This window comes from Natator depressus, chromosome 2 (assembly GCF_965152275.1).
Source record: "Natator depressus isolate rNatDep1 chromosome 2, rNatDep2.hap1, whole genome shotgun sequence".
NCBI lineage: Eukaryota > Metazoa > Chordata > Testudines > Cheloniidae > Natator > Natator depressus.
In genome coordinates this window covers 145,907,399-145,920,438 of record NC_134235.1, presented here as the reverse complement: position 1 = coordinate 145,920,438, position 13,040 = coordinate 145,907,399, and positions in this window count along the sequence as shown.

Sequence of the window (13,040 nt, the reverse complement as noted above, 5' to 3'; positions counted from 1 at the left end):
ACAAATCATTTATGCCAAACTGATCCAATTTCAATGGAATAGGGCAGATAACTCCCTAAGGCTCCTTTGAAAATCCCAGCCAAAGAATGCAGAGACCCAAAGAAAGTGTAGAATCCCTTTAATCCAGTGTGGAAGTCCTTAAATGAACAGCACTGCACTGTGACCTTGGTATTAGTAAGAAAGAACATGTAAAGAGATCACATAATCACTGCTATTTTAAACAAAGAACTGTCAGGAAGAATACAGTTAATGTCTGCATTATCTCTGAACCAGGCAGTGAAACTGGCACAACAGCCTTAACTAGTGAAAGTGCATGCTAGCCATCAAGCGGATATTGGAAACATGATGCAACAAATTGCAAAGCAAAAAAATTCTATGGAGAAAAGTTTTAAAAAAGTCTATGAAAAGCACTGAGTTTCCATGACAGAAATATGTCAGATGTGACAAAGAACAACAAAGGTTAGAAGACACTGGCCCAACCAGTGGAAGCATGAGCAGGAATTTTAAGAAAACAGGATATTGGAAGCATGTCAGTCAAAGCACAGGAACCTAGGCGATGGTCCAAGAAAAGTTGAATGATGTCTGTTGCCTAGGATGTGTGTCCAAAGACAGCATTCATCAACAGGTATAGATTGTTAATCTCAAGGTTTGCAGTAATATTGTTACATTTAAAATTGATTTGGGGACAAAGGTGACTTGTAAAAAGATTTCTAAAGATACGAGTCCTAGCTGTAAGTTGGAGCAGCCTTGCACAGTACTCAGTAGACCATGGAAAGAGATAATTCACCTGATTAATTAAATTCAAAGACAAGGAGTAAGTGTTTGACACCTTTGTCATTAATGAGGAGGGATACAGCAAGTAACCTCCTAGTCCAAACAAAAGATGAGATAGTGTCACTGAAAATGGCCATTTTAAAAGACAAACACTGTGAATCTGATTAAAGTAGAGTGCAGTGGCCTTTGCTTTCAGCACAGATTTAGGGACATGAGGTAATCCCACTACTTTCTGAAGAAAGAGCTACGTAGGATAGAGAGGAATGATAGAGCACAGTAGTGAATCGACAAAGTATTGTGCCCCTATGGAGTCTTTATGGGGAGAAAGGGACATTGTAGTGAGGCGGTGTGGCTCCCCACCACCCCAGAGAGGGACGAGCCCATCTGGAGGCCAGAGGGTCAGGCAGCAACCCCGAAGTTTGAAGGCTCGCCCTTAGAGCTCGCTAGAGGGCCAGCCGCTGGGGAGGCCAGATGCCTCCAGCCTAGCCCACGACTGGGAAGCTCCTGCGGCCCAAGGTGCACACCAGGACTGGCCCGACTTGCCCTGTGCCCACTACCCAGAGGAGTTGCCGGGCCTGCAGCTCACCCGGTACCCCGAGGAACCCATGGTGCTGGACCCCCCGGAGGACTCCACCAGGTACCACCAGAGGGGGAGTCAGGAAGTAGCCCGGGGACAGCTGACCCTAGTCTGACTGTAGCACTGCCAGAGCCCATGTCAGTGTGTTGCGGCCAGGATCCCCACTGACACAGCAGCAGATCCTCTACCACTGCCAAGGCCCCAGCTAGGACGCAGTGAAGTGGGAGGGCCTGCGTCCCCCTGCCACCCAACTTGTGGGTGGCAGTCTCCCCCTCTCCCAGACCATTTGGAGGCTTGGGCCTACTGTTATGCTCAGCCCTGCCTGAGGGCCTGGGCTCCTAACTCATTACTGCCCCGTCCTGACCTAGGGACTGGGCTCACTACTGTTTGCACTGTTACTGCTCAGCCCTGCCTGAGGGCCTCAGCTCCTGACTCAGTATTGCCCCGCCTTGACCTAGGGCCAGGGCTTACTACTATTTATATTGCTACTGCTTTAGTATTATTGCGCAGCCCTGCCTGAGGGCTTGAGTCATTATTGCCCTGCCCTGACCTAGGGTCCCGGCATAAGTGTACTTATTTTCTGCCTCCACAAGAGCCGCCAGCAAAAACTTCCATGGCCGAACTAATTCCCCAATCCTCAGCTGTGTGTAGTGAGCCGGTGTGGCTCCCTGCCACCCCGGAGAGGGTCGAGCCCCGGCTAGCCCCTTTACAGACATGTTTCACCCTACATATAAATAAATGAGCTCAATGAAGCAGTAAGGATAGAAAGGTACCTTCTCTCACCATGGAAGATATCATTTCCATGGTAACTAACATAATGCCATGTAGAAGATATTGCTTTTGTTACCTCTCATTTTGCAACACAAGCATCTTGCAAATCTTTCAAAGAAAAATTAAAGTGATTCTATGAGGACAAGAAGTAATGAAAATGTATATGGATAATATTTTAGTTTGGGGAAAGTCTTAAGAAGAACACAACAGAAGGCTATGACAAATTCTGAAGCTAATTGAGAATTCTTCACTAAAATTTAATAGAAAAAAGTATTCTAGGACAATTTCAACTCCAGTTCTTAAGGCACATAATTGATAAAGTGGGGATGAAGGGTGAACAAAAAGTAAAAGATCTTCTTGTAATGACACCACCTATATGTATCAGAATTGACGTGGTCCATTGCATGATGAAATTCTGGAGCAGATGAAAATATATAAGTATTCACATTTCAAATGTAAAGGCGCCTTTTTCACTTGGCTTTCACAAGGCCTTGTTTTCACTGAAAAAGAAGCCTTTATATGAGCTGAAAAATGTATTGTTGTTTATTATTAAACTTGTCATTTTCTGTATTCATAAGGAAAATTTAAAAACTTCAAATAGTGACTTTTGTCTTTCTCAAGTGATAGCATGATCTGGATAACCCCTTGATAGCTTCATGTCTCATGAGTGATGCACTTATCCCAAACTCTTGCTGGTTTAAACCTTATACCAAAACACATCATCATGTCTTCTCTCACACTCACTTTATCTTTTAGAAAAATTTCCAATCTTGATATAAAAATTGTCAGTGATAGAGAATCCACCACAATTCTTAGTAAACTGTTCCAATGGTTAATTACACTCACCATTAAAAATGTCTTATTTTGTCTGCCTTTGTCTAGCTTCAACTTGCAGCCATTGGACTGTGTTATATCTTTCTCTTCTACATCAAAGTGCCCATTATTAAATATTTGTACCTTGTGTTGATACTTAAAGACTGTAATCAAGTCACTCCCTTACATTCCCTTTGTTAAGCTAAATAGATTTAGCTCTTTGAGTCTATCACTGTAAAGCATGTTTTCTAATCCTTTAATCATTCTCATGGCTCTTCTCTGAATCCTCTCCAAGTTATCAGCATCCTTGAATTGTGGATACCAGAACTGGATACAGCACTCCAGCAATGATTTCACCAATGCCAACTGCAGAGCTAAAATAACCTCTCTACTCCTACTAAAAAGTCCCCTGTTTATGCATCCAAGGATCACATTAGCTCTTTTGGCCACAGTGTCACACAGTGAGCTCATGTTCAGCTGATTATCCACCACAACTCCCAAATCTTTTTCAGAGTCACTGCTTTGGAGGGTAGTGTCTACCATCTTTCAAGTATGGCCTGCAGTCTTTGTTTTTAGCTGTATCCATTTACATTAAGTAGTGTTAAAATGCAGACTGTTTGCTTGCACTCAGTTTACCAAGTGATCCAGATCATTGTGAACCAGTGACCTGTCTTCTTCATTATTTACCACTCTCCCAATTTTGGGGGCATTTGCAAACTTTATCACTTGATGATTTTAAGTTTTCTTCCAGATCATTGACAAAAATGTTAAATAGCAAAGAACCCTGCAGGTTCCCACTGGAAACATACCACTCAATAACAATTCCCTGTTTATAGTTACATTTTGAGGCCTATCCCATTTTAATTACCCTATTACCCAGTTTTTAATCTAGTTAATGTATTCCATATTAATTCTATATTGTTTGTTTTTTTAATAAAAATATTGTGTGATATTAAGTCAAATGCCTTACAGAAGTCTATTACATCACACTATATAGTGCCCCATTAGTTAAGGTTGCTCCAGCATTTCTATTTTATAACCAAGATAATGAAGTTCTCTACAATTGTGTATTTTGAGTTAGAGAATTAATTTAAAATGCCCCATGTAGTTTGTGAAGTGCTTGAATGTTCTATGACATTTTCCTGGGGGAAGGCGGGGTGTGTGTGTGTGTAAATCCAAAACTAATCTGAGTTTAGTTGTAACTATTTCAGAAAGCTGTTTGCAACCAAAATTTTTGCAGTGTCTCATTCCTACAGACTTCATAAAAATATAATAAATAGACTAGTTGAAACAATTTGTTGAAATCGTTTCTCTCAAAAATGCAGTTTGGTTGAAATCAAAAGGTTTCATGCTAATGTGTTGATTTTTGACAAATTTTTCAACAGGAAAAAGTTTATCATTTTGACTTTTTCATTTTTGTTCTATGTCAAAATGTTTCATTTTTGTAATTTCAAAGCATTTAATCTCAATAAGGTAAGTCATTTCATTTTAATAAGGTAAAACATTTTGTTTTGACTTTAACTTTTTTGACTCATTTTGTTTGGACTTTTATATTAGCACTCTGTCCCCCTCTAGTTGTGGGTAGGCCAGCTAGAGATTGGTGAGCCTCCTACAGCCTCAGCTGATAGGCAGTGGAGGCTCATGCACTAAGATCTAGAGGTCCCAGGTTTGTTCCCCACAGCTGAAAATCCACTGTGACACTCTGTACCTCACAGTAGCACCCTGGAGCCCCCGCCATTCACCAAGATGATATGATTATAATATGTTTTGTACAAAGTATACCTTGTGAGCTATCATTTTTAAAGTCTTGATCTGCTGAACATTAATATCTGGTTGGATTTTATGTGCTATCATTATATGAAGTTATGAAGCATTACTATATTTGTTACCAAAATATGTTGTGAGGTTGGAAGACACCCACAGCCAACCTTTCAATTGCAAAGAAGGACCAGCCAGATGTGTAATGGCTGATTAAAGGGAATCCACTCTCTGAACGGCCATCACAGACACTTCTCAGAAAGAGAATGTATGCAATGGAGACTGCCTGACCAATGGGAACTGCCTGATCCCCATATCATAGCAAAGATCTTTCCAGCAAGCTGGAAGAAAATATAAAGGAGGGGAAATGACATTATCACTCGGCCTCTCTTCCTCCACCCCCAGCTCAGCTCCTGGAGGAACATCTGGAGGACAAAGATTTTGAACTGAGGAAGGGTGATCCCAGGCTGGAAGGTAGTTCCAGTCTGTTTATTGAGGATCTGTAACCTGCTTGTACCATCTCTCTGGGTGAGACACTGCTGGGTTCAAATCCTATTTAATTTGTAGAAGTTAGACTGCAAATTTATTTTTATTTCTTCAGTAACCAACTTTGATCTCTATGCTTATTATTTATAATCACAATCTTTTTGTAGTAATACATCTGTTTTATATTTTATCTAAAACTGTGTTTTGGTTGAAGTGCTTGGCTCAGTTTACAAAGGCTAGTGTGCGTTCACTCCATATTGAGGGAGTGGTGAACTGGATAATGAACTTACATTGGCTAGGCTTCTGACCACTGCAAGATGGTAGAGTACTTCGGTGCAAGGCTGGGGAGCTGGAAGCAATTGAGCATCTCTATTGTTGGTCCATGAGTGGCTGGGAGAGCATAACTCAGTTGGCTGCATCCCTGCATGTGGATGGCTGTGTAAGTGCAGTACCTGCCAGAGGTTTGTAACTCAACATCAGCATCCCAGTGTGAGGGCCAGCCCAGGTTGGTGGGACAGGGGGCTCAGCAATCCCACAGTCCAGTTTGCAACCCAGGGACCCCATCACACACACCCAGAGGTGTTGGCATTACAAGTAGTGGCCTGTACATGGAATTCAACTGGGTAGTCTGTGAAAAATGTAAGGTCTCTGTTGTCTAAGGGCAATTAATCATCAAGAGAAGCCCTTCCCTGGTGCTCCTCTTCTTTGGACACAGTGAGTTTCAATGGCCTGTGTTCTTAGCTATTAACTGGTGGTGCCTCCACCTGACTGTTTAAGGGAAACAGGAACCCTACCGTACCTCCCTGTGTGGTTTTGACTATCCCCGGCTTGGTACTTATCTGTATAATTAGCCTGATACTTCATACATATACTCTTCAGACACCTCCATAATGGATGAACCAACAATCAAGGTACACTTTAATCACAAGGGGAAATATAGAGGGAAGGGGAAGGTAGATTTGGAATGGTACATCAGTAACACCCTACAACCTGCAAGTAACACAGCTCCCAGAATAGATTTCCCGGGATTCACGAGTCCAGTTTATTCTACACTAGGGAGCTCTGTAATGTGGAGGAACCCATGTATCTTGATAATTAATTGCAGGAGTGAAGTTGCTTGAGTGTCATGAGTGCGCCAATTTGCCCAGACTGCTAACTTCAGGAAGGAAATCACTCACAGTCCCTCAACTAGGGAGAGGCAGTCAGGAAATTGCCTACAATCCTGGTCATGGGGGAGCCACCTGTAATGTTGTTGCCCTTGGGTGGGTCATTGGCAGTGGGGATCAACCTGGGCATTAATTTTAATCTTGATCTTAATGCATGAGCCTCTACTGTCCAAGAAAAAAGACACAGCTTTGTCAGCCGAGGCTGTAGCAGGCTCATCAATCTCTAGCTGGCCTAGCCACCATTAGAGTGGAACAGAGTATTACACTGAGCAGGCATGGCTTACATTATATTTATATATAATATTTTAATATATGGCTAATATTTTAAATTATAATATTCTGACGTTATCAAAACATAATATATAGTTCTGAATCAAGAATTTTCATATCATAGGAAATTTCAAAATTTGAGCTTTTCATTCCAGTTTGGAATGAGGACAAATTTTGAAATGTCAGAATTCCCTGTAGAATGGAAATTCTAGTTTCTGACTAGCTGTAGAAATAAAGACTTACAAGAAAAAATTAATATGTGAAATTCTTTAATATGTGTAGTTTACACGAATGCTAAATGCTGTAACTTTTGTATAACTAGTTATCAATTGTTTAAAAGTTTCAGAAGAAAGAGAGATTCTTCATCCAAATAGGAATTAATCCTATAGCTCAATTTATAGAGGTCTGAGCTCAGAATGTGAATGTCCATTGATTAGGCTCTACTGTTGACCCAGATGGGTGCACTTTATGATTGCATTAATTTTTTTTCAAATTTCCTTTAAAAAGCAATTTATTTAATTCACAAAGTGAGACAATACCCTTTCAACCAGCTTTGTTAGTTTAAAAACCATCATGGAAAGAAACTAGACCATATTTTTAGGAAAAAAATCTAATCTGGATTTTAACATTACCAATGATTAAGAATCCATCACATCTATTGGTAATATGTCCCAATGGTTAAGTACCATCACTGTTTTTTTTTTTTAATGCATCTTTTCTCTAGTCTGAATGTGTTTAGTTTCATTTCCAGACATTATTTGGATGTTGATATACCCTCTATGGAGAACAGGGAAATATCTGTATTAATTTTTATAAACATAATATGCCCTCAGTGTATCTGTGTGATATTACTTTGCCTGGTTACATCATAAGATAAAAAAGGAGTTGTTAAAGAAACCAGGCAGGAAAGGTAAAACAATGGTCTAGATAAGACACTTCCCCTCAAACACAATAGACAGATTTGTAACCATGAAGAGGGACTCCATAGCTCCAATCCTGGTGACAGGGCTGTTTGCCAAGGCTGAGAAAGTGGAGACCAAAAGACACTCATCTGTTAAAGGATCTGCTCTAGAGACTGGGGAGGGGAAGTTGTCGGTCACGGCAGACTGAAACAAGAGATACTGACTAAGAGTTAGGGGTCTGCAGTGGGCAAGCTGTAATTTGGTCCCCTAGAGAAGAGGGGACACCAAGGCTAGGTCATGTCTATCTAGGTGCTTGAGGGCAATGCCAAGCACAGGTAAGACAATATGTGTACTGTATTTGTGCTGGAAATGGCCCACCTTGATTTTCATGCAGGTTGTAAGGAGAGTGGTCACTTTGGATAGGCTATTACCAGCAGGAGAGTGAGTTTGTGTGTGTGGTTTTTGGAGGGGGGTGAGGGGGTGAGAGAACCTGGATTTTTGCAGGAAATGGCCCACCTTGATTATCATACACATTGTGAAGAGAGTGGTCACTTTGGATGGGCTATTACCAACAAGAGAGTGAGTTTGTCTGTGGGGGGGCGGAGGGTGAGAAAACCTGGATTTGTGCTGGAAATGGCCCAACTTGATGATCACTTTAGATAAGCTATTACCAGCAGGAGAGTGGGGTGGGAGGAGGTATTGTTTCATGGTGTCTGTGTATATAATGTCTTCTGCAATTTCCACAGTATGCATCCGATGAAGTGAGCTGTAGCTCACGAAAGCTCATGCTCAAATAAATTGGTTTGTCTCTAAGGTGCCACAAGTACTCCTTTTCTTTTTGCGAATACAGACTAACACGGCTATTACTCTGAAACCATGCTTAAAGTTGTCCCTGGTAAGCCGGCTGCTACCTCCCTTTTTTTTCAGTAAGACTGAAGCTAGGCTGCCTTCAGACAAGATGTCTGCTGCTCTGTGGTTAGGAGGCTAGACAGGATGCTATGAAGAGAGAGGGGAATATGAAGAGCAGAAGGTAGGGTGAAGAGGTGCAAAGGGAGATTGATCAGAGACTGTGGAGGACATGGGAAGACTAAAGACATACAGGGATCTGGGATGCAGGAGGAGACAGAGGAACCATAGTAGTGGGGGTTAAAATGAGGGTAAAGGGGACAGAGTAATGTAGGGCTCAGAAAGGAGGCTAAGAGGTATAGTAAATTTGGAGCACCCAAAAGTTCTAAAAATTGTAGCTGAGGAAACCTTTACAGTGTTGACATTCCTTTTAAAATAAATCTTAAAATATTGGGAAAATTCCACTCCAAGACTGCTCACATTGTGCCAATATTCAAAAAGAGCAAACATGATGACCCGGATAACCATAGGCCAATTAGCCTGACATCAATCCCAGGCAAAATGGAAAAGGTGATCCAGGATTCAATTAACGAAGAATTAACAAAGGATAGGAATATAGTTACTGCCAGTCAGCATGGTTTTATGAAAAATTGGTTTGTCAGGCAAACCAGATTTCATTCTTTGATAAGATTACAAGTTTCATTGATAAAGGTGACTGCATAAAAGTAATATACTCAGACTTTGGTAAGGAATTTAGTTTAGTACTGCATAAGATTCTGATTTTAAAAAATTATATATACAGCATAAATAAAGCACACATTAAATGGACTGACAACTGGATAACTGGCAGAGCTCAAAAAATAATCATTAGGGAATCATCATCCAATGGGGATGTTTGTAGTGGTGGGGTGGGAGGGAGTAGGGAGTTTGAATAGGAAGGTGATTTTACCGCTGTGTATGGCATTGTTTTGATGGATATTGGAATCCTGTGTACAGCTCTGGTGTCCACATAGTGAAAAATATACTGAAATATTGTAGAGCGTGCAGAAAATAACCACAAAATTATTTCATATCTGAAGAAAACAACTTACAGTGAGAGGCTTAAAGAGCTCAATCTGCTTAGTTTATCAAAAGTAGATTGAGAAGTGACTTGATTACAGTGTATAAGTACCTTCATGGGGAGAAAATATTGGATATTAAAAGGTTCTTCTTTCTCGTGGGAAAAGGCATCACTAGAACCAATGTATGGATACTGAACTCTGATAAATTCAAACCAGAAATAAAGCACACATTTTTACAGTGAGGGTGATTAACCACGGGAACAAACTACCAAGGGAAGTGGTGGATTCTCCACCTCTTGATGTCTTCAAATCAGATTGGATGCCTTTTTGGAAAACATGCTTAAGACATCAGAGGGGTAGCTGTGTTAATCTGTATCTGATATGCCAGGGGAACAGAGATGGTAAGTGGAGTTCCCATCCAAGCAACCAAAGAGAATCCTATATTTTTGCATGTACATTTTTGAGCTTGAGATGTTCACATACAGTTTGGGGACAGGTGGTTTTCCCCCCAGTAGCTTAAATAACTCCCCCCAAATTATTATTTTAAAAAGCTCATAATTTGGGGAGTGGTCTGACTTATCATTTTAAAATGCTTTAAATTGGCAATACTGAAGTTTTGCACGTGCTCAAGAGCTTTGCTGGATCATAGTTTAGGTATGCTCCACTCTTTTTCAGTAGGATGGCTACACAATTTTTGCTAAGGTGCATGGTGCATACTGGATGGAAAGATCAAGCCTATGATCTTCGAACAACAGTAATCATATCTGAGAGAAGGTTAAAACTCCTATTCTATGTAGGATTCATAAACAAATACAAATATAAAAAATAGTTTTCATATCTACGGACATAAAAATTGTAAAAGTTTAATAAAAGAGAGAGATGTGCAGAGGAGAGAAGAGAGGAGTGGAATAAATACTGAGTAGTAGCTTTTCAAAGCAAGCCAATTATGCGTGATTCATAAACTGAGCTTTTAGGGGAAAAAAAAACAAAAACAAAAAACACATGGCAAATTGTTAGCATGCTCCCAAATCTCTCATGGCAAACTTTCCTGGGTAATATTGTTAGCAATGCTGATCTCTCTTTTTCGATGGGGACAAAAACAAGCATAACCCACCCCGGGGAAATTTTAACTAAAGGGCATCACTTGAGAATTCTCTTAATAATCTCAGCCACAAGTCCTTCAGCAAGCTCCAGTCACCTTGTAATGAGTATTCTCTCCACAATAATCTCCCTTTTCCCGAAAAATGGTATAAATAGAATTACAACACAATTGCCTCCTTTTATCTGATGAATGTGAAGCAGCAATATTGTGTTAGCAGGCCTTTTTGGAAGATATATTGGACTTTAATAAAATTTGATCAATGCATTTAAGTCAAATTGAATTATATGTAAGTGGATAGGGTTGACATATGTTTCAATATCTGCAAGTGATACATTATTCTCCAGTGAGCATAAAATTTAATGAAATATAAATACCCATTAATCCTCATGTTTCAACCAATCAGTCACCGTTGCTCCTGCCTGCTGTTAGCAGAAGCAGGCCCAGAAAGTCATCTGTTTTATCTAAGCAGGAGCTCCTAACTGGAAAGACATCAGAAAGCTTGTGGAAGTGAGAAGGATAGAGGGAAATGTGCCAGCACATTTGTTGTTATATGCTCTCTCAAACTAAATAATACAATATTTAGCTTTCTCTTTTAATAGAATTCAAGAAGGAGAGTTGTACAGTACCTTTGAAATGGGGATGTTGTGGGAAAACATATGTTCAGAAGGAAAATGACTTTTAAAAACACATTCTTCCATTCTCATTTTCACAGATGATTTGTTACGATATATTTTGCATCTTTGGCAAACCTAATGTGCAAAACAAAACAAAACATAGAATACCAGGAAAAACTGTCTTTGGAATAATCTCCAGTGCTGGAAGCTCCACTGACTGGGATTTTTAAAACTATACTGGATAAAACACTAGAAAATGTCCTACAATCTGATGTGCTACTTATGTACAGTAGAGTGGAGATTATCTATGTATATAGATAGATAGCCAAGCACACATTTAATAGGAATGTTATAGTTATATACAAAATATTTCAACATAAATGTAAAATAATGCAGTAATAATAATCATGAGATAAACAGAGCTGCACTAAATTGAACCATTAAACGCTGACGTCAAGAGGGTTTGAGCCTGATTTGGTTTTCAGGCATATGTAAATAATGGTAACCATGGATCAAATTCTGAAGTCTTTACTGAGCTTCTCAGAGTTGGGAGCCTTGTCTTAATAGGTACTTCAGGATATGGCTGCAAGTGTAGACCCATCAGGCACTCTTTGACACCAATGGATTCTTACCTTGGTAAAGAGTAAGTAAGGACATAAAGATCTGGCCCAAATATCCAAATAGGCATTGAACAAGTCTCTCTTGTGTATAATTTTCACCATGATAAGCCATTCCAAATCTTAATAGGCCACCCGCGTAGATCAGGTAATTAAGGATTTCACCATTCTGTTGCAGGAGTCATGAAAAAAGCAAACAAAGAATGTTAAAAGTGCATATTATTTAAGGGGATTTAGGGTTTGGTTTCCTTGTTTATTTTACTGATTTTGATCAGTGAAATGCTGTTATAAGTTATACTTAGCTGTGCCTGCCTCCTAGGGGGTCATTCTGGTATCCTGAGATCAGTGCCTTGGCCACCTGCCTTTCCTGCCACAAATGACCCCTACTTTGAGGGCCAGGAGCATATGGCATAAAGCTGCTACTGGTACAATGCCATATAGGGAGCTGGTTAAAATTTACTTTGTGACTGCTTTGCATTGACAGAGCAGCACAAAGCAGCCAGTGTGGACCAAAGAATAAGCCATCGTCCTGTGTACACTGCATCACCTGTATTGATGTGCAACTTTTAATATATCTCAATCAATTGTCGATGAAAAAAGAAACAAAAAGGGGTCAGGGAGAGAGCCAAAACCCAGCTTAGCACTTCTAATTTTCCTCTGTCATCTCATGTAAATGCATAGTCTGGTACAGGAGCACACGGTAAACCAAATAGGAAGCTGAGGCTCATGTTGCCAGTGGAGGATTTGGATGCCCGTGTCATAAATATAAAGGGAAGGGTAAACACCTTTAAAATCCCTCCTGGCCACAGGAAAAACCCTTTCATCTGTAAAGGGTTAAGAAGCTAAGATAACCTCGCTGGCACCTGACCAAAATGCCCAATGAGGAGACAAGATACTTTCAAAGCTGGAGGCGGGGAAAAACAAAGGGTCTCTCTGTCTGTGTGATGCTTTTGCCGGGAACAGAAAAGGAATGGAGTCTTAGAACTTAGTAAATAATCTAGCTAGATATGCGTTAGATTCTATTTTGTTTAAATGGCTGATAAAATAAGCTGTGCTGAATGGAATGTATATTCCTGTTTTTGTGTCTTTTTGTAACTTAAGGTTTTGCCTAGAGGGATTCTCTATGTTTTGAATCTAATTACCCTGTAAGGTATTTTCCATCCTGATTTTACAGAGGTGATTCTTTTACTTTTTTTCTTCAATTAAAATTCTTCTTTTAAGAACCTGATTGCTTTTTCATTGTTCTTAAGATCCAAGGGTTTGGGTCTGTGTTCACCTATGCA